At 43.1% G+C, this 23,105-nt stretch overlaps 1 protein-coding gene across 6 annotated transcripts in view; it reads left to right on the top strand.

The window, feature by feature from the left end:
- The first annotated feature begins 577 nt into the window (after positions 1 to 577).
- Positions 578 to 23,105, top strand: part of klhl32 (kelch-like family member 32) — a 446,189-nt gene continuing 423,661 nt past the window's right edge. For 4 of the 6 annotated variants that reach the window (XM_059981371.1, XM_059981372.1, XM_059981375.1 and 1 more), the window contains exon 1: positions 578 to 771. The gene's annotated coding sequence lies outside the window, so the exon portion shown is untranslated. Of the gene's footprint in view, positions 772 to 9,342; positions 9,567 to 22,802; positions 23,008 to 23,105 lie in introns of those variants that run through there. The other 2 variants (XM_059981374.1, XM_059981373.1) reach the window with 2 other exon arrangements.

Raw genomic sequence — 23,105 nt, 5'->3', positions numbered from 1 at the left:
TGTGTAAATGTATGTGTGAGTGTGTATGTATGTGTGTGTGTGTCTGTGTAAATGTATATGTGTGAGTGTGTATGTATGTGTGTGTGTATGTAAATGTATATGTGTGAATGTGTGTGTATGTGTGTGTGTGTGTGTGTGTGTGTGTGTGTGTGTGTGTGTGTGTGTATGTTGTTCAAGATACCAGTATGGCTTGATTGTTTAATGTTATTACCAGCACAAAAAGTGTAAAGGAGAACGAAATAATTTTTACTCTGGATCCAATGCAGCACAAAAAAACACAATAAAATAAAGAAAACAAGAATAAATATAAATAAATAACTATCATATTCATGGATAGATTGTACGTCCATAAAGTGACACTGAGTACAGGAGTTTCTGTACATAAGGTGACTCTGACAGCTAATGATAAAGTAGTGAGTGGAGGTATTGATCAGCCTTACTGCTGTTAGAGAAGTAACTGTTCTTTTTGCAGAAAGTATCTGCAGAATCGCTGGTGTTTGTGAAATGGACAGGCAGCACAGCCTTGCGGGAGCGCGCACGGCGCCGCGCCGCGCGTCATCGTCGGGCTGTGCGCGCACGGTGGCGCTTCGGCTCCATTTGCCTGTTGGTGCTGGGGTCTCTGCTCGGCGGACAGGACTCCGGGAGATTTGCCAATGCCACTCCACCGTCCAATGCAGGGAATGATGAGCCGTCTTTCCAAGCTGCTCGGGCTGCAGACACCAGGCAGTAAACGTAACAACTGAATGATTTTAAAAAACACAAACGCTTGAGGTGAGTGGAAGTTGTATTCAATTGAGGATCAACTATGTAGTAGTATTTACCGTTGGGCTTTTGATTGCGGGGTTGGATTGTATATTCTGTACACTGCCTGCCTGCCGTTGACACTGTTTTAGGAGATTTAAAATCTGCTTTTGGAAATTACGCCGATGTGACACCCTGTTACACGGGACGCTGTAAATGTGGTGAAAAATAGCCCTTTCTGTCATAAGACTTTAGTTGACTTCAGCTTTACCATGGCAACGTAATTGTAAGACAGTACACTACGTGACCTTGCTTCAGTGGAGAATTTGGACAGGAATTCGATATGATGACCTCATCTGAGTTAGAAATAATTAAAATTGCCAATAGCGAAGTGAAATATAAATTTGTTGCGTCCTGAATGCTTCCAGTATTTGGAGAATGCTAATTCACTTATTTTGAAATGTTGTCATCCATGGTTATAAACAGTGCCTTCTCTTAATTTAAAGCCTGTTCCAATTTCAACTTGTACCAGTCAATTACATTATACAACAGGAATTAATTTTCAGTTTTCAGTTACATTAGAGAGCTGGCAAAAGTATTGGGTATTTTGTCCAATTTATATAATTTATTATTGAGCTAGAATGTAAAACGTCACTGCAGAGTACAGACCCTTTGGCCCATGATGTGTGTTTTAACCCACTCTGAGATCAATCTAACCCTTCCTGCTTACATAGTTCTCTGTCTTTCTATCATCCATGTGTCTGAGTTTCTTAAATACCTGTAAGGTATCTGCCTCTACCATCACTCAGACAAGGCACCTACTACTCGGTGTAAAAAAAACACTATCTCTGACGCCCCTCTATACTTTCCTCCATTCACCTTAAAGTTATGCCCCCACAATTTAGACATTTCTGCCCCATGCAAAAGCCCCTGGCTATCCACTTAATCTATGTTTCTTTTTAATTTTGTACAACTCTATCAAGTCACCTCTCATCCTCCAGTCCAAAGAGAAAAGCCCTAATTCACGCAACATCTCCTCACAAGCCATGCTGTCTAATCCAGGCAGCACCCTGGTAAATCTCCTCTGCACATTCCCTAAAATTCCACATCCTTCCTATAATGAGTCATATTCAAAGCTCAAAGTAAATTTATTAAAAAAATTCATATCTGTTATCATATACAACACTGAGATTTGTTTTCTTGTGGGCATGCTCAACAAATCTGTAATAGAATAATAACCATAATAGAAAGACCACACCTACTAGACATTCAACCAGTGTGTAAAAGACTGTGCAGATACAAAAAGAAAGAAAAACAATTACAAATAAATAAGTATTAAATGTCAGCCAGAACTGAACACTAAATTCCAAGTGTGGTCTGACCAGAGTTCAGAATTAGAATCGGGTTTAATGTCACTAGCATGTGCTGTGAAATTTATTCTGAAAGTTTTATCGAGCTGCAGCATTACCTTGTGGCTCTTGAGATCTTGAAGTTCTGATGAAACTACAGCATCTCTGCTGCAGGGAAGGCCAGATTTGCTTTTGATAGTCTCTTGGCTTTGAGGATAGCTTGCTTCCACTTCAGTTCAGCCAGTTCTGAATGTGATAAAGTCCTGTGATGCATCTGAGGATGTAGTTACATGTGGATAGTAATGGAGCAACACACACAAAATGCTGGAGGAACTCACAAGTCAGGCAACATCTATGCAGAGGAATAAACTGTTGACATTTTGGGCTGAGACCCTATTATCCATGAACCCGTGAACTCTACCTCACTATTTTGCTCTCTGTGGCTGTGGATTCACTTTTGGAATCTCTACCACTCACGTTCTGTGTAATATTTGTTTACTTTTTTATTGTTTGCACAATCTGTCCTTTTTTCACACATTGGGAGTATGACAGTCTTTGTGGTGTTTCTTTATGGACTCTGTTGTGTTTCTGTGTTTTGTGGTTGCCTGCAAGATGAATCTCAGGGTGGTATATGGTATTTATACTTCAATAATAAATGTACTTTGAACTTTATTTATATATCTATATATATATTTCCTACTGCAACTTGTAGTGATTTTAATGTATTGCACTGTACTATTGCCATCCTATGTTGAGTTCAACACTGCAGTTCAAGTTCAAAGTTCAACTTTGATTGGCAAGTCCCGTGAGGCTGCTGGTGCCGAACTGTATCAGTCCCTGCTGTTCTTTTGGATTCATCAGCTGCATGGAGAGGGGGAAGCCTGCGATATGAGCAACAGCTTGCTCTCCATATTGTACCACCTGGACTTGGGTACCTAGACAGCTAGAATGCTACGTCCATGTTCGACTGACCTACGGAGTCCTACAACTGCTGTAAAACGATGCATTTCACAACATCCAGCATGTCAGTGATAATAAAGTTGATTCTGATTCGGATTCACGTGTGTTACTCAAGATTTCCAGAATCTGCGGATTCTCCTGTGTCTCTGTGGTGCTTAACATGTTTGAAGGCTAGATAGTTTGGGATGTTGTGTGCTTCTCTTTCGATTTGTGAATGGGCTCAGTGTTTGCGATGATATGACGATAGGTGAAGGGATGGGTAATGTTGAGGAAGCAGGGTGTCTGAGGAATGTTTGATGGCTCTGGGCCTGTACTTGCTGGAGTTTAAAAGAATGAGGGGGATCTCATTGCAACATATCAAATGGTGAAAGGCCTTGATAGAGTGAATATGGATATTGGAAACTATATGTTTCCTGTAGTGGGGGAGTCTTAAGACCTGAGGACACAGCCTCAGAATAGTTACATCATTCAGAATGAAGATGAGGAGGAATTTCTTTAGCCAGAGCATGGTGCATCTGTTGACTTCATTCATTGCATAGATGGAGGCCAAATCTTTGGGTATGTTTAAGGTGGAGGTAAATAGGTTCTTAATTAAAAGTTATGCGGGGAAGGCAGGAGAATGGGTTGAGAGCTATGATGGAATGGCAGAACAGACTCGATGGGCCAAATGGTCCAATTTTTCTCCTATGTCGTATGGTCTTATGGTGTTATATGCCATGAAATATGTTGTTTTGCGCAGCAGAACATTGCAATACATAATAAAAACTGTAAATTACAGTATGTTTATGCATATATATTTTAAAAAGTTAAATAAATAGTGCAAAAAGAGAAAAAAAAGTAGTGAAGGTTGTGCTCATAGGTTGATTGTCCACTTAGGAATCTGATGGCAGAGGTGAAGAAGCTGTTCCTGAATCATTGAGTGTGTGACTTCAGGCTCCTGTACCTCCTCCTTGAAGGTAGCAATGAGAAGAGGGCTTGTCCTGGATGATGGGGTTCCTTAATGATGAGTGCAGCCTTTGGAGGCCGTGCTTCTTGAAGATGTCCTGAAGGCTGGGGAGGCTAGAGCCACGATGGAGATGATTGAATTCACAACTTTCTGCAGCTTTTATTGATTCTGTGCAGTGGCTTCACCCCATACCAGAAATAAGCAGTGCAAAAAAGAGAGCAAAAGGAGAAAAAAAAGGTGGTGTTCATGGGTTCAATGTCCATTCAGAAATCTGATCAAAGTTCAAAGTAAAATTTGTTATCAGAACACATATATGTCACCACATACAACCCTGAGATTCTTTTTCTGTGGGTATACTTAGCAAATCTGTAGAACAGTAACAGTAAACAGGATCAAAGGACACCAAATTGTGAAAATGCTGATATAAATAAATAGCAATAAATGGTGAGCATGAAATAACAAGATAAAAGAGTTCTTAAAAGTGTGTAGTTGTCCTCTTTTGTTGAAGAGCCTGATGGTTGAGGGGTAGTAACTGTTCCTGATCCTGGTGATGGGAGTCCTGAGGCTCTTGTATTTTCTACCTAATGGCAGCAGTGAGAAAAGTGCATGACCTGGGTGGTGAGGATCTTTGATGATGGATGCTGTTTTTCTACAGCAATGTTTCATGTAGATGGGCTGAATGGTTTGGAGGGTTCTACCCGTGATGTACTGGGCTGAATTCACTACTTTTTGTAGGACTTTCTGCTGAAAGGCATTGGAGTTCCCATAGCAGGCCGTAATGCAGCCAGTAAGCACAATTTTCACCACCCATCCAAAGAAATGTGCTAAGGTTTTTGATGACATGCCAAATCTCTGCAAAACTCTGAGGAAGTAGAGGTGCTGTTGTGCTTTCTTCGCAATTATGATAGGTCCAGAAGTTACTGACCCTCTCTGACTCTGATCCTATGATGATTACTGGCTCATGGACCTTTGGTTTCCCTCTCATGAAGTCTACACTCATTTCCTTAGTCTTATTGACATTGAGTGAGAGGTTGTTATGACACCACTCAGCCAAGTTATCAATCTCCCTCCTGTATGATGATTCATTACCACCTTTGGTACAGCCCACAACAGTGGTGTCATCAGCAAACTTGTATATGGTGTTGGAGCTGTACTTAGCCACACAACCAAAAGTGAGCAGAGCAGAGGGGTGAGCACACATCCCCGTGCTGATGGAGATTGTGGGGATCCATTCACAAACAAGAGAAAGAAAATCTGTTGATGGAAATCCAAGCAAGACACTCAAAATCCTGGAGTCTCGGGCCAAAACCCTTTGGTAGGACTGGTGAGATGTTTTTGCCAATCTGGACTGGCTAGGGTCTACAAGTGAGAAAATCCAGGATCTACTTACACAAGGGGGTATTGAGGCTCAGATATTGGAGTGTGCTCAATAGTTTTGAGGGAACGATGGTGTTAAACGCTGAGCTGTAATTGATAAAGAGCTTCCTGATGTACGCACCTTTGTCCTCCAGATGTTCCACGGTTGTGTGAAGAGCCAATGAGATAGCATGGAAGAAGTTGTTCCTAAAACACTGAGAGTGTGTCTTCAGGAATGGGTTTAACTGTATTTTGAAGGGTTTAAATATGTGCCGATGTAGACTTGGGGGCTCGTCACTGGGTAATGTTTCTGTAAACTGACAACTGCTTACAAATACTGAGATACAGCCCTTGCAGAAAAGACAGATTATGTAAGGCTTGCTTTTTTTAATGTGTTCATTTACAACTTTAAAGAATGACTTGTTCTGAAGGAAGATATTCCTAAATCTGGATGTTGATAGGTGTGAGCATTTAAAAGAGTCTGTGTATTCAACCAACACTAGCTCTGGAATTATTTGTACTTGCTGTCTTTATAAGCTGACAGGGAAGAGAATGTAAATTGCTAATTTGTGAAGGCAATTTGTTCACAGAACCTCAAACTGAATGAATCTCCGCTAAATGTCTGATTCAGTGCTGGGAGTGTGTGAGAGAATCTTCCCAAATGGTTCAATAATGTATTGTGAAACCATATGCTGCCTTCTAACTTTGGACAGGGTTGGCATGGTAGCATAGCAGTTAGCACAGTCACTTTACAGCACCAGTGATTACCAACTGGTGCTTGATTCCCACTAGTCTCTGAGTTTGTACGTTCTCCCGTGACTGCAAGGTTTCTTCCGGCTACTCCGGTTTCCTCCCACATTCCGAAGTTAGGGATCGTGAGTTGTGGGTATGCAACGTTGGCATAGGAAGCATGGCAACACCTGAGGGGCTGCCCCAGCACAATTCTTGGACTCTGTTAGTCATTGATGCAAAAGGTGTATTTCATTATGTGCTTCACTGTACGTGTGACAAATAAATCTTACGCAACATGCCAGAGGAGCTCTGCATTTCGGGCAGCATCCATGAATATGAATAAATAATTGATGTCTTTGGCTGAGACGCTTCTTCAGGATCAGGAAGGAAGTGGGAAGATGCCAGAATAAAGAAGGTGTGTGTAAGGGTGGGGGAGAAGCCAGGTGAGTGGGGAAAGGTCAAGGGCTGGAGAGAAAGGGATCTGAGAGGAGACGAGAGTGGACCATAGGAGAAATTGAAGGAGGGGACCTAGAGGGAGGTGATAGGCAGGTGAGGAGAGGTAAGCAGCACAACCGCATTTCGATACGATTTAATCATTGAGGAAGATAGATTAAAAAGTCATTGTTTTCTTTTTGATACAACTGCATTTCCACAGGGCTCCTCCATGGGCTGCCCCAAGCCCGGATGCAGAAAGAGGAGGATTGGGCACGGGGCTAGCAACCCCACCCTGTAAAAACCCAGAGCTACAGACATGACAACAGAAACTCCAGAGAGACAAAGGATCTTCACCTAGGCTGCAGCTTGTAAATCCTGAAAGACTGGCCCATCACAGAAGATTCTGCAGTGCCCCAGTAGGTGTGATGAGCTTAGGGAGCAGAAGACATTTCCAGCTGGGTATTGTCATTGTTAATCATTGCAGTGGCTTGAATGCGTAGGTGTTGAGAAATAACAGAAGAACCCGCATCCACCACTTCCACTGGCATTTGTTCCACACTCTCACTCTGAATGAAGGTGTTTCCCCTTAAATATCTTACCTTTCACCTTTAACCCCTGACTTCAAGCCCTGTTTTCACCCGACTGCCTTCTGGCATTTACCCTGTCTATCATCATCATCATTCCGTGCCGTGTTGTATGAAGTGGGCAATCATGATTTTCCCATGACCATGATTTTTCTTGGCAAATTTTTCTACAGAAGTAATTTGTCATTGTCTTCTGCTGGACAGTGTCTTTACAAGACGGCCGACCTCGGCCATTATCAATACTCTTCAGAGATTGTCTGCCTGGTGTCACTGGTTGGATAACCAGGACTTGTGATGTGCACCAGCTGCTCATACGACCATCCACCACCTGCTCCCATCGCTTCGCGTGACCCTGATTGGGGGCCTAAGCAGGTGCTACGCTTTGCCAAGGGTGACCAACAGGCTAGTGGAGGAAAGGTTCTCCTTACACCTTCTTTGGTGGAGATGTATCTCCACCCTGGCACCCAACCCTATTTATACCAGTCCGGATTTTGTATTCCGCTATCAAATCTCCCTTCATTCTTCTATGGCCTAGAGAATCAGTCCTAACCTATTCAGCTTTTCACTATAACTCAGGTTCTGGCAGCATCCTTGTAAATTTCGCTGTACTCTCTTTCAATCTTATTCCTATCTAGGTGAGTAGTGGAACCAGGTAAGAAAATGTAGTTGGGCTGAAATTGGAAAATTCAATATTGTAGATTCAATGTAGGGTTGCAGATTATCCAGTTGGATTATGGAGGGACTTCCCTTCTAGTCTGTGCCTGGCCATATCTCACAGGCTGAGGACAGACAGGTTACGTGTGGATGGAATGTGGAATTGAACTGACATGAAACCAGGAGGTCAGGACAGTCATTGGCAGCTCAGCTTTTTTGAACTACACTTATAAACTGTGGAACACAATAAGTAAAACTATAAGGGATGTCAACTCGGTTGACGCTTGTAAATGCCAGCTCCAAATCTACTGTATTTATTTAGCCTTGCTTTTAACTAAGATTTTGAACACACAAAAGGCATCCAGCCAAGACAGAGTACCTGGCTAAGTACTAAGGACCTTTGCTGATCGACTGGCTAGGGTGTTCTCTGAGATCTTTAACTTCTCACTTTAGCAGTCTGAAGTACTCACTTAATTCAAACAGGCTTCAATTATTCCAGTACCTGAGAAGAATTTGGTGACCTGCCTCAATGCCTATCACTCAGTAGCACTTACATTCACAGTTCTGAAGTGTTTGGAAAGGTTGCTGATGAAAGATTTCAACTCTTGCCTGAGCAGCAAATTGGGTCCTCTCCAATTTGCCTACTGGAGTAACAGGTCCACAGCAGATGCCATCTCATTGGCTCTTCACTCAACCCTGGAACATCAGGACACATCAGGATGCAATACATCAGGATGCTCTTTATCAGAATCAGGTTTATTATCACCGGCATGTGACGTGAAATTTGGTAACTTAGCAGCAGCAGTTCAATGCAATACATATTCTAGCAGAGAAAAAACATAATAATAAATAACATAAAATAATAATAATAAACAAGTAAATCAATTACATATATTGAATAGATTTAAAAAGTGCAAAAACAGAAATACTGTATATTTAAAAAAAATGTGAGGTAATGTCCAAGGATTCAATGTCCATTTATGAATCGGATGGCAGAGTGGAAGAAACTGTTCCTGAATCATTGAGTGTGTCCCTTCAGGCTTCTGTACCTCCCACCTGATAGTAACAGTGAGAACAGGACATGCCTTTATTGACTACACCTGGCATTCAATACCATCATCCCCTCAAAACTAATTAATCTCCAAGACCTTGATCTCAATATTTCCTTGTGCAATTGGATCCTTGCTTTTCTCACTTGTAGACATCAGTCAGTTCAGATTAGCCATAACATCTCCTCCATGATCTCCATCAGTACAGGTGCACTACAAGACAGTGAGCTTAGCCCCCTGCTCCACTAACTTTAAACTTATGACTGTGTGGCTAAGCACAGCTCCAATGTTATGTTCATGCTGATGACACCACTGTTGAAGGCCTAATCAAAGGTGGTGATGAATCTGCGTGTAAGAGGGAGATTGAAAATCTGGCTGAGTGGTTTCACAACAGTAACCTCTCACTCGATGTCAGCAAAACCAGGGAGCTGATTATTGACTGCAGGGGGAGGAAACTGGAGATCCTTGAGCCAGTCCTCACTGGGGATCAGAGGTGGAGAGGGTCAGCAATATTAAATTGCTCTGTGTCATTTCAGAGGGCCTGTCCTGGGCCAACACGTAAGTGCAATTAAGAAGAAAGCATGGCAGAGGTTTTATTTCCTTAAGAGCTTGCGAAGATTCAGCATGGTATCGAAAGCTTTGGCAAACTTCCATGATCTGCAGGGGAGAGTATATTGACTGGCTGCATCATATGGAAACTCCAATGCCCTTGAAAGAAAAATCCTACAAAAAGAAGTGGATATGGCCCTGTCCATCACAGGTAAAGCCGTCACATCTACACTGATCACTGTCGCAGAAAAGCAGCATCTATCGTTAGGGACCCCCACCATGCAGGCCATGCTCTCTTCTCACTGCTGCCATCAGGAAGAAGGTACAGGAACCTCAGGACTCACACCACCAGGTTCAGGAACAGTTACTATCCCTCAACCAGCAGGCTCTTGAACCAGATGGGATAATTTCACTCATTTTACTTATCCCATCATTGAAATGTTCCCACAACCTATGGATTAACTTTCAAGGTCTTTATCTCATGTTCTTGATATTTTTTGCCAATTTAAAAATTATTATTCTTTCTTTCTTTTTGTATTTACACTGTGTTCTCCTGCACAGTGGTTACATAACCATGTTGATTCCGTTGTGATTATTATTCTGTTATGGATTGATTGAGTATCGCTGCACAAAAATGAAACTCAGTTGTGTATGGCGATATATATGGACTTTGATAATAATTTACTTTGAATATCTTTTTGTCTTTTTATTTTTAACTTTAACTTTACTTATACAGTACCTATCACACATTAAGACGCAAGCTCAAAGTGCTTTACATAGATTGTAAAGATAAATTAATATAAAGTAAAGTACGAGACAAAATTAAAAATCATATAGAATAAAATTTAATTGAATATTCCAAATTATATAAATGTAGTCAACATCAGCAGGTATAAAGTAATCCTATAAATTGACCAAATTAAAAGAGTAGGTTTTGAAGAAGTGTTTTAAATGTTCCACAGTACTAGCCTGGTGTATTTTCAGGGTGTAAGACCAAAAGGCTGCATCACCAGTTCTTATATGCTTGGCTCTAGGAACACTAAACAAACTGGTATTCACAGGTGTAAGATTACGATTATGGATGCAAGGGAATAGATACTTCAAAATATATGGAGGAGAGAGATTATGCAGACCCTTACATACAATTAAGAAAGAGTATTTTAAAATAGATCCTAAAGGATACAGGCAGCCAGTGTATTGATGCCAAAACTGGTGAAATATGCTCAGATTTTCTTTTTTCTTGCTGCTGCATTTTACACAAGCTGCAGCATTGTATTTGCACAGTTTGTTGTCTCCTGCACATTGCTTACTTGTCTTGTGTGCGGTTTTTCATTGATTCTACTATGTTTCTTTCTACCTATTGTGAATGCCCACAACAAATCGAATCTGAGGGTAGTATATGGTGACAAATATGTACATACTTTGATAATAAATTTCTTTGAACTTTGAACCTGCCCCTCTCCTGACTCCATCCTTTCTTGATTCCTCCCCTTGCCTGCCAACCTCAGCCTCTGACTTCCCTCTCCCTCTTTGCTCTCAGTCCTGATGTACGATCATGGCCCAAAAATGATGACCGTCTCTTTTCCTTCACAATGCTGCTTAACTGATTGAGAGCCCAACAGTTTCTTTTTAACCCCAGACATTGTTCTGCATGACATCCATTCCTTTACACAGTTTGGACCATGACAGAGTTTCATTCTCTGTAATCGTATAGCAAGAGGGCTCAAAGTTAGCAAGTCTATCATGGGTGAAAATTCAAAAGCTCGAAGTATATATATCTGTGAGATTCATTTTCTTGTAAGCATTTACAGGAAGAATAAAGAAATCAATAGAATTTACAAAAAGTATACATAAACAAAGACTGACAAACAGCCAATGTTCAGTATGCAACCACATTGAAATCCCCATGACCATTGTAACATTGCCCTTTTGACATGCATTTTCTGTCTTCCATTGTAATTTGTAGACGACATCCTTACTACTGCTGGGGAGTCTGTATATAACTCCCATTAGGGTCTTTTTACCCTTGCAGTCCCTTAGTTCTGTCCTCACTGATGTAACTCGTTACAACCCTATGCCGCCTCTTACTAATGATTTGATTTCATTTTTTTTATGAACAGAGCCATGCCTTCCCTTCTGCCTTTCTACCTGTCCTTTCGATACAGTGTGTATCCTTGGACATTAGGGTCCCTGCTATAACCTTCTTGCAGCCATGATTCAGTGATGCCTACATGCCAATCTGCAAGTGTGCCTCAAGTTCATTTACCTTTGTCTGTATACTGCGCGCATTCAAATAACACACCCTCAGTCTTGTATTCACCCTTTCTGATATTGTCCACCTTTCTCCTGGCACGTGGTACAGGCAGCAATTCAGAGATTAGTACCCAGTAGTTCCTCTTTCTCAGCTTTCTACCTAGCTTCCTAAAGTCTCTCTCCAGGACTTCCTCACCTTGTCTACCTATGTCATTGGTACCAATATGCACCAAGACATCTGGTTGCTCAGCCTTGCCCTTGAAGATGGCACGGATATGATCCGAGACATCCCTGATTCCAGCACCAGGAAGGCAACATACCTTCTGGATGTCTTTGTCATGCCCATGGAACCTTGTGTCTTTTCCTCTGAGTAAGGAATCTTCTGTAAACACTGCAACTCTCTTCATCTCTCTGCTCTTCTGAGCCATAGTACAAGACTCAGTGCCAGAGACCTGGTCGCCATGGCTCCCCCCCCAGTAGGTTGTCCCTCTCAATAGTATCTAAAGTTGTATACTTATTATTGAGGGGAATGGCTACAGTGTACTCTGCACTGGCTGTGCATTTCCCCTCCTCCTGACAGCCACATGTCCTGAAATCTAGGGGAGACCACCTCTCTGTAGCTCCTGTCATCGAGCTGCAGCTCCAGTTCCTTGATTCATTCTCCCAGGAGCTGCAATTCCGTGCACCGGTGGAGATGTGTTTATCCGGGAGACTGGACATTTCCCAGGCGTCCCACATCCCACACATGGTACAGAGCACTGCCCCGGAGCCTTTCTCACTCATATGGCAGGGGATGGGAGTCAGTATGACAGAGCTGAGGATGAGCCAGCAGGTTTACAAGTAGATGATGGGTGTAACATGAATATAAGGAAGGACAAGCCAACGATTGGGTACAAATGTAGACAGAGCAACGAGCTACATTTTAGCACAAATTCAAAAGGGAGAAGAATGCAGGGTTGAAGTTGCTGCCATGTGAAAGGGTGATTTAGATATTTGAATCAGCGAGTACAGCTGTACCTAATAAAGTGGCTGCTAAGTGTACATTTAGTGCTGCACACTAATTAATATTAGATCTGCTCAGCTTCGAGGTGTTAATGGGAGGAGTGCGGTTGGTGAAAAGTTATCGCTTGTGGACAGTGTATAATATGCTATAATACAATGGACTGCACATGCACACACACACCTACTATGTTAGAGTCATTTTGCACCCCAAGCAGCAATAAAAACCATAAAGGAATGAATAATAAACAGTTATTCTAGATAATAAATTTATTTTGAACTTGTAATGCATTCATATTATGTATAAACTAACAGGTAACTATTTACTGTATATCTTGGTGTTGATGTGAGATGTGAAAACTAGTCAGAGGAAACTGGCTGCTGGTGTGGTGGGTCTCAGACCTCCAAGCCTGTCTTTGCGAGATAGTTTTAATAAGGGAATTCATTGTTGTTACTAGAATCAGAGTCATGGAACACTGCAGCACAGAAACAGACCCTTTGGCCCATCTAGTTCATGCTGAACTATTTTCTTGCCTACTTCTATCGACCTGCACCTGGACTATACCCTTCCCATCCATGTACCTATCCAAACTTCTCTTAAACATTGATATTGACCCCACATCCCCCACTTGAGCTGGCAGCTCGTTCCACACTCTCACCACCCTGTGAACTAAGAAGTTCCCTTTAAACTATTCACATTTCACCATTAACCCATGACCTCTAGCTGTAGTCTAGTATTTAAAATAACTTAGAACATAGAATAGTACAGCACATTACTGGCCCTTCGGCCCACAATGTTGTGCCGACCCTCAAACCCTGCCTCCCATATAACCCCCCACCTTAAATTCCTCCATATACCTGTCTAGTAGTCTCTTAAACTTCACTAGTGTATCTGCCTCCACCACTGACTCAGGCAGTGAATTCCACGCACCAACCACTCTCTGAGTGAAAAACCTTCCTCTAATATCCCCCTTGAACTTCCCTCCCCTTACCTTAAAGCCATGTCCTCTTGTACTGAGCAGTGGTGCCCTGGGGAAGAGGCGCTGGCTGGCCACTCTGTCTATTCCTCTTAATATCTTGTACACCACTATCATGTCTCCTCTCATCCTCCTTCTCTCCAAAGAGTAAAGCCCTAGCTCCCTTAATCTCTGATCATAATCCATACTCTCTAAACCAGGCAGCATCCTGGTAAATCTCCTCTGTACCCTTTCCAATGCTTCCACATCCTTCCTATAGTGAGGCGACCAGAATTGGATACAGTACTCTAAGTGTGGCCTAACTAGAGTTTTATACAGCTGCATCATTACATCGCGTCTCTTAAACTCTATCCCTCGACTTATGAAAGCTAACACCCCATAAGCTTTCTTAACTACCCTATCTACCTGTGAGGCAACTTTCAGGGATCTGTGGACATGTACCCCCAGATCCCTCTGCTCCTCCACACTACCAAGTATCCTGCCATTTACTTTGTACTCTGCCTTGGAGTTTGTCTTTCCAAACTGTACCACCTCACACTTCTCTGGGTTGAACTCCATCTGCCACTTCTCAGCCCACTTCTACATCCTATCAATGTCTCTCTGCAATCTTTGACAATCTTCTACACTATCCACAACACCACCAACCTTTGTGTCATCTGCAAACTTGCCAACCCACCCTTCTACCCCCACATCCAGGTCGTTAATAAAAATCACAAAAAGTAGAGGTCCCAGAACCGATACTTTTTAAAAGTTATTTCTAGATTGGTGGCTGCATTTAAACTGCCAGCTCCTTCTTCTACAGAAATGTCAAGTGAAGTAATTTTCAACTAATCTGCAATTTGAGTTAAGTGTGAAGTCCTCTGAAGGAGTTGTGGACTAGTAGATCTCTAGATGGTCATGGAGGCTGATTCAGGGTCCATGCATTCAGAGAGGCTCCTGCACCCCTTCGCCACATGATGGTAAGGTGGATTCCCTTAAAAGAGAACACCTGTGACTTTGTTTAATGTGTGGCACTGGTGCAGAGGCAGCTATCGCACTGTCCTTGACAGATCGGGGTCCGAGTCCAATGGCACGGAACACAAGGTGACTGAGGACCCTCCCCTGCCGCAGCCTCCTCCATTGTGTTATTGTCTTCCGCCAACTGCACCATTGAGGTCTTGGTTGGATCGCTCTTTGTCTGGAATCTCCCCTTTGACCTTACCGTCATGGGTGACCCTACTAGGAGTTAAGCTCCAGATGGCATTGCTTTCAGGATCGCAGGAACTCACGAGCTTCTCCACCACCACAAGATGATCCTTCAACTAATCCAAGATACAGAACACTGGGCAGATTAAAATAAAGCAGCTTTAAGCTACATTTGGTGACTTCAAATCCACAGAATAAAAATAGTGCTTTCCTGGAACTGTAAATCTATTAAAATACGGTGAGCTTATGTCCAGGAGACAAAGAGGAATGAGATCTCCAGACAATAATGTTTTACACACACAGAAAGCAAATGCGTGATAATGTTGAATGAGGTGAATAAATACATGGGTAAGTTTTTAAAACAGAAGCAGTTTTATATGTTATTCTCAAAGGATTTTGCAGCTATATTTTGTTATTTGACTTATTTCTTTGGTTTACCATGATTTCTCCTTCAATCACCAGCCTCCACATTCTGAATCAGGTTTATTATCACTGACGTATGTCATGAAATCTGTTGTTTTACGGCAGCAGTACAGAGCGGTACAAAGGTCTGAGGCACATCTATAGCTAGGATGGTTAAGACTTTTGCACTGTACAGTATTTGTCAAGTGGAGTGGAGGGCGAGTTTATAAATCTGGTAGGAGCAAAGGATGTTGGGAATGGCGAGGGTGGAATGCCACGAGAGGGGTGGGAGATGCATGGCGGGTGTGTGGCGCAGGTGCAGCCACACCCAGCCCTGAGATACCAGGCAAGCTCATCTGACTGCAAAAAGTTGGTTTATTGCTCATTACAGAATGTCTCGCTGGTGCTTCCTGCTCCCTCCCCTCTCCCTTCTCCTTTTCCCAACCATGATCCCTGCTCCTTTCCCTTTGTCAGTCCACAATAGAGACCTATTATCAGAATCACGTTGATGCTGCCTGACCTGCTGAGTTCCTCCAGCGTTTTGTGTGTACTGCTCTGGATTTTCAGCATCTGCAGAATCTCTTTTGCTTGGAGCTCATTGCCAGAAACATCAGTGTCACAGGTCTCCATGAGTGGCACAGTGGGCTCGTAGGGCCAGAAGGCATCTTACCACACTCTATCTCTAAACGGAAGAATACATAATTAAATAAACAGTCTGGGAAGAACATGCTGGATTAATGGAGTCTGAGTGCACATGTGTAGGTATTTTTCCATTTTCATTCTTGGCCTGAGGTATCCTCTATTGCTTTTGAAATACTGTTCATCAGGCAGTCCATGTTATTTGTTTAAAGTTCATAAACAGAGCAATACATTATTGTCATAGCCAGGGGTGGGGATAAGCATGTGACTCAGATAGCCTCTGACAACCAAGCCCAGCTTGTGGCTTTAGAAACATAGAACATAGAAAACATACAGCGTAATACAGGCCCTTCAGCCCACAATGCTGTCCCAAACATTTACTTGCTTTAGAAATTACCTAGGGTTACCCATAGCCCACTATTTTTCTGACCTCCATGTACGTATCCAGGAGTCTCTTAAAAGACCCTATCGTATCCACCTCCACCACCGTCGCCGGCAGCCCATTCCATGCCCTCACCATACTCTGCGTATATTTAAAAAAAAATTCCCCTGACATCTCTGTACCTACTTCCAAGCACCTTAAAACTGTGCCCTCTCATGCTAGCCATTTCAGCCCTGGGAAAAAACCTCTGACTATCCACACAATCAACGCCTCTCATCACCTTATACACCTCTATCAGGTCACCTCTCATCCTCTGTCACTCCAAGGAGAAAAGGCCGAGTTCACTCAACCTATTCTCATAAGGCACGCTCCCCAATCCAGGCAACATCCTTGTAAATCTCCTCTGCACCCTTTCTATAATTTCCACATCCTTCCTGTAGTGAGGTGAGCAGAACTGAGCACAGTACACCAAGTGGGGTCGGACCAGGGTCCCATATAGCTGTAATATTACCTTTCAGCTCTTAAACCCGGTTGATGAAGGCCAATGCACCGTATGCCTTCTTAACTACACAGTCAACCTGCACAGCAGCTTTAAGTGTCCTATGGACTTGGACCCCATGTTCCCTCTGATTTTCCACACTGCCAAGAGTCGTACCATTAATACTATATTGTATTGTTAAAATGTAATGTTAAAATTGTACAAGGCAAAGGTAAGGCCAAATTTGGAGTATTGTGTACAGTTCTGGTCACTGAATTATAGGAAAGATATCAACGAAAAGTAGAGAAGATTTACTAGAATGTTACCTGGGTTTCAGCACCTAAGTTACAGGGAAAGGTTGAACAAGTTAGGTCTTTATTATTTGGAGCGTAGAAGGTTGAGGGGGGACTTGATAGAGGTATTTAAAATTATGAGGGGGATAGATAGAGTTGACGTGGATAGGCTTTTTCCATTGAGAGTAGGGGAGATTCAAACAAGAGGACATGAGTTGAGAGGGGGCAAAAGTTTAAGGGTAACACGAGGGGGAATTTCTGTACTCAGAGAGTGGTAGCTGTGTGGAACGAGCTTCCAGTAGAAGTGGTAGAGGCAGGTTCGGTATTGTCATTTAAAGTAAAATTGGATAGATATATGGACAGGAAAGGAATGGAGGGTTATGGGCTGAGTGCGGGCCAGTGGGACTAGGTGAGAGTAAATGTTTGGCACGGACTAGAAGGGCTGAGATGGCTTGTTTCCATGCTGTAATTGTTATACGGTTATATGGTTATATATTCTGCCATCATATTTGACCTACAGAATTGAACCACTTCACACTTATCTGGGTTGAACTCCATCTGCCACTTCTCAGCCCAGTTTTGTATCCTATCGATGTCCCACTGTAACCTCTGACAGCCATAGAACCATAGAGCACTACAGCACAGAAAACAGGCCATTTGGCCCTTCCTGTCTGTGCTGAAACTTTGTTCCGCTCGTCCCATTGACCTGCACCTGGTCCATAACCCTCCAGACATCTCCCATTCATGTATCTATCCAATTTATTCTTAAAACTTAAGAGTGAGCCCGCATTTACCACGTCAGATGGCAGCTTGTTCCACACTCCCACCACTCTCTGAGTGAAGTTCCCCCAAACCTTTCCCCTTTCACCCTAAAGCCATGTCCCCTCATATTTATCTCTCCTAGTCTAAGTGGAAAGAGCCTACTCTCATTTACTCTGTCTATACCCCTCATAATTTTGTAAAGCTCTATCAAATCCCCCCTCATTCTTCTACGGTCCAAGGAATAAAGTCCTAACCTGTTCAATCTGTCTCTGTAGCTCAACTCCTGAAGACCTGGCAGCATCCTAGTAAATCTTCTCTGCACTCTTTCAATCTTACTGGTATCCTTTCTATTGTCAAGTGACCAGAACCGCACACAATACTCCAAATTTGGTCTCACCAATGTTTTATACAACCTCACCATAACATCCCAACTTCTATACTCAATACTTTGATTTATGAATGGCAGGATGCCAAAAACTTTCTTTCCAACCCTGTCTATTTGTGACGCCACTTTTGGGGAATTACGTATCTGAACTCCCAGATCCCTTTGTTCCTCCGCACTCCTCAGTGCCCTACCATTTACTGCGTATGTCCTACCTTGGTTTGTCCTTCCAAAATGCAACACCTCACACTTGTCTGCATTAAGTTCCATCTGCCATTTTCTGGCCCATTTTTCCAGTTGGTCCAGATCCCTCTGCAAGCTTTGAAAGCCTTCCTCACTGTCCACTACACCTCCAATCTTAGTGACATCAGCAAACTTCCTGATCCAATTTATCACATTATCATCTAGATCATTGATATAGACAACAAACAACAATGGTCCCAGCACAGAAGCCTGAGGCACACCACTAGTCACAGGCCTCCAGTCTGAGAAGCAATCATCCACTACCACTCTCTGTCTTCTCCCACACAGCCAATTTCAAACCCAGTTTACAACCTCTCCATGGATACCTAGTGTCTGAACCTTATGAACGAACCTCACGTGGGACCTTGTCAAATGCCTTACTAAAGTCCATTTATACAACATCCACAGCCTTTCTTTCATCTACTTTATTGGTAATCTCCTCGAAAAACTCTACGAAATTTGTTAAACACTACCTACCATGCACAAAGCCATGCTGATTATCCTTAATCAGCCCTTGGCTGTCCAAATACTTGCATATATGATCTCTCAGAACACCTTCCAATAGTTTACCTACTACTGATGTCAGGCTCACTGGCCTGTAATTACCTGGTTTACTTTTGGAGCCTTTTTTAAACAACATGAGCTACCCTCCAATCCTCCAGCACCGCACCCGTGGCTAAGGACATTTTAACTATTTCTGCCAGGGCTCCTGCAATTTTCACACTAGTCTCTCTCAAGGTCCAAGGAAGTGTCATGTCAGGCCCCTAGGATTTATCTACCTTTATTCGCTGTAAGGCAGCAAGCACCTCCTCCTCTTTAATCTCTGTATGTTCCATGACACTACTGCTTGTTTTCCTTCCTTCGATATACACTATGCCAGTTTCCTGAGCCCTCCACACTATCCACAACACCCCCAACTTTTGTGTCATCAGCAAATTTACTAACCCATCCCCCCACTTCTTCATCCAGGTCATTTATAAAAATCACAAAGAGTAAGGGTCCCAGAACAGATCCCTGAGGCACTCCACTGGTGGCTGAGCTCCATGCTGAATTTGACCCTTCTACAACCACTCTTTGCTTTCTGTGGGCAAGCCAGTTCTGGATCAACAAAGCAATGTCCCCTTGGATCCCATGCCTCCTTACTTTCTCAATAAGTCTTGCATGGTGTACCTTATCAAATGCCTTGCTGAAATCCATATACACTACATTTACGGCTTTACCTTCATCAATGTGTTTAGTCACATCCTCAAAAAATTCAATCAGGCTCGTAAGGCACGACCTGCTTTTGACAAAGTCATGCTGACTATTCCTAATCATATTATGCCTCTACAAATGTTCAGAAATCCTGCCTCTCAGGATCTTCTCCATCAACCTACCAACCACTGAAGGAAGACTCACTGGTCTATAATTTCCTGGGCTATCTCTGCTCCCTTTCTTGAATAAAGGAATAACATCTGCAACTCTCCAATTCTCTGGAACCTCTACCGTCCCTACTGATGATGCAGAGATCAGTGTCAGAGGTTCAGCAATCTCCTCCCTCACTTCCCACAGTAGCCTGGGGTACATCTTGTCTGGTCCCGGAGACTAAATAATTTGATGCTTTCCAAAAGCTCCAGCACATCCTCTTCCCGGATGTCTACATGCCCAAGTTTTTCAGTCTGCTGTAAGCCATCACTTGTGGCTTAGCTACTAAACCTTTCAGAACCATTTTCACTGACAGGAGAAGGGGCAAAGGCAGGTTACTGGTGCCTTAAAACCATTTGCTTCAGGCAGATGGGGCTTATCAGCCATGATTGGCAGGTCTTGTAGGAGAAGGAAAATTGATCTCAAACCTCCACTACCCACTCATGGGGAAAACTTCGGGAGTAAACCCCAAGGGAAAAATCCAGGGCTTGAGTACTTATGGCTGTCTTGTGCTGACTGGCATCTCCTATGATGCTGGGTGACAAACTGCCATTCCTTTGTGCTCATCAGATGCGTGGAGAGTGGGAGCTTGCTGTAAGGGCAACAGCTTGCTCTCCGTATTGTACTGCCCTGTCTTTTCATATTTAGATAGCTTGGGTACAACATCCGTATTCAACTCAACCGACAGAGACCTCACCTCATATGACAGAATCCATGTTTCCTTCATGACTACTCTCACAGGTCAAGTTTATTTATTGTCATCTGACTGTACCTATATCACCTTCGGTTGTCCATCGGAATCCGATGACGACGTCCACTCCTTTAACGGTGAGATCTTTGACTGTACAGTCCTATCCTGGACCCACAAATTCTATTGCAGGTGGGTCATGTAAATGTGGTGTTGGTGGTAGTGATGGCAACCATGGCTGCATCTCTCCTGGCTCTCTTCTGCCGTCTTCTGGTTGTTCTTTCCATCTCCAAAATACGAACCCCATCCCTACACAGCTGTCACCAAGTGTTACAGTCAGCCCCAACATCCTCCAGGTCCTCAGGTCTGATCTTGCACTTCCTTAAAGCATTCTTCATCTGATCCTTATAGCGCTTCTTCAACCCTCCAGCTGGGCATCGACTATGGTGTAGCTGGCCACATAACACTCTGCAGGGTAACCGACATGGGGGCATCCTTATCATGTTCCCCAGCCACTGCAGCCAACCTCAATACATCTGCAGTTGGTCTTTACAAGTATTTCAGTGTGAGGCACCTGAGTAATTCCCAGGATGTGCTGAAGGCAGCTTATGTGGAAGTGCTCCAAGGACTTGATGTGACGGCTGTAGTTGGCACGCGGCCCAAGCGGTCTTCCATTTTTAAAAAAAAACACCTTGCCCAGGCTTGTGCCCTGGAAACTTTCCAAGGTGCAAATCCATGGTACCTATATACAACCAGACAAAACAATGTTCTTCCAGAGCACGGTGCACCCACAAAACATATATCACACACAGCACATAAAACAAAATATAAGTTAATAAAATATAATTCAAACTGCATGTAGTGCGCAGCCCAGGTAAACAGTAAACAGCAAACAGCTGGCTGTCCTAGTGACGAAACCTCAGTGGTGGCAGGGTATACATTGGTCTTACAGCCCGAGAGAAGAAGCTGTTAGCCAGTCTGGTAGTCCTAGTCCTGTTGCTCCTGTACCTTCTCTCTGACGGTAGTGGGTCAAAGAGATTGAGGGATGTGTGGTAGGGATTCTCAACAATGCTCTGAGCTCTTTGTATACAATGCCCCCAGTAAATGTCACAAATAGGGGGGGAGGGAGACAGACTGGGTTTGCTCTCTTGGGCCCAGCACAGGGAAATGAAAAGCAGATATTATAGTCAGTATTTCCAAGTAGATAGTTTGCAGTGTTCTGTGAAAATCAATCATTTATGGCCTTCTTTTATTACACTCCACTGGAAGTGATTTATCTTTTTCTTGTACAGTCAATACTCTCTGACCTTGCTTAAATTTATTGGTTTCTGTCGAGTTGGCTCAGTCATTGTAGACTTTGAAAATACTGCTAGTAATCTCTGGCTTTCGCTCTCCGCTACCCAGATCTTTGGATAAATTTTATGAGAGATGGAAAATCTCAGCATTTGGCCTTACAGAGGGAGGGCAGGAAAGTGGAGGAGGTACTGAATGAAGTGGGCACTGAGTGAACTAGAGCTCCATGTTCTTTTCACTTGGCCTTGCACAGTGGAAGCTTTTTAAGAACAGAATTCCATCTCTGCTCCTAAATTATGGGAGTTTAAGAGAATTAACAGGGAGGGGGGTGTTCTTATAACCTATTCAATATTGAAAGGGCTGGATAGAGTGGACATACAAAGGATGCTTCCTAAGCTAGGGGTGTCTGGTACCAGAGGGCATAACCTCAGAATAGAAGGGTGTCTCTTTAGAGCAGAGATGAGGAAGAATTTCTGTATTGCTACAGACAGGTGAGGAGGCCAAGTCATTGGGTATAGTTAAAGTGGAGGTTGATTAGTCAGGGTGTCAGAGGTTATGGTGAGAAGGCAGGATAATGGGATTGAGAAGGAACATACACCATGCCAACACAAAATGTTGTTTATGACTTGGGTCAGAGCTTCTTTAGTGGTGAGTCAGTATATAATCAGATTGCAGAAGACTTGAGTTTGGAGTGAGGTTGGGGCCTTTTGAGATGATCAGTGATGGTTAAAGCAGCCTCAGGCAATTGCCCAGATAGTTTAACTCTTTATAGTATGAACATGAATTCGGTCTGTTGTAAAAGTGACATTACAAGTTACGGTAAAAAGTGACTTTTTAAAAACGTTTGTAAACAATTGTGACCCCACAAAATCATTCAGTGTTTGCCCCAACCAGAAGCCCTGGATGAACCATGAGACCCGCAATCTGCTGAGGCCCAGATCAGTGGCATTCAGGACTGGTGACCAAGTAAGATACAAGAGGTCTAGAAACCCATTTCATGGGCAAAGTGGCAATTCTAGACCAAACTTGAATTACTGAAAAATGCTTGGAAGGGCTTGAAACCTCTTACAAAGTGAAGCCAAGTGATATAGGACAATAAGGCTTCATTCCCAGATGAGCTCAATTCTGTCTGTGCCCACATGGACCATCAAAACATGGAGGAACCTTTATGAACTCTCGCGGGCCCCGATGACCCTGTGACTTCAGTCTGTGAGCGATGTGAGAGCATCCTTCAGGAGGGTGAACCCACAGAAAGCATCCAGCCCAGATCAGGTACTTGGCTACGTAAGAACCATGCTACTCAACTGACTGGAGGGTTCACCCGTAACTTTAACCTCTTGCTTCTGCAGTCTGAGGTAACCACCTGCTTC

Source organism: Hypanus sabinus, chromosome 10, assembly GCF_030144855.1.
Source record: "Hypanus sabinus isolate sHypSab1 chromosome 10, sHypSab1.hap1, whole genome shotgun sequence".
In the NCBI taxonomy this organism is placed as follows: domain Eukaryota; kingdom Metazoa; phylum Chordata; class Chondrichthyes; order Myliobatiformes; family Dasyatidae; genus Hypanus; species Hypanus sabinus.
Note: the sequence above shows the minus strand (reverse complement) of the source record. Positions and strands in the feature narration are given on the sequence as shown.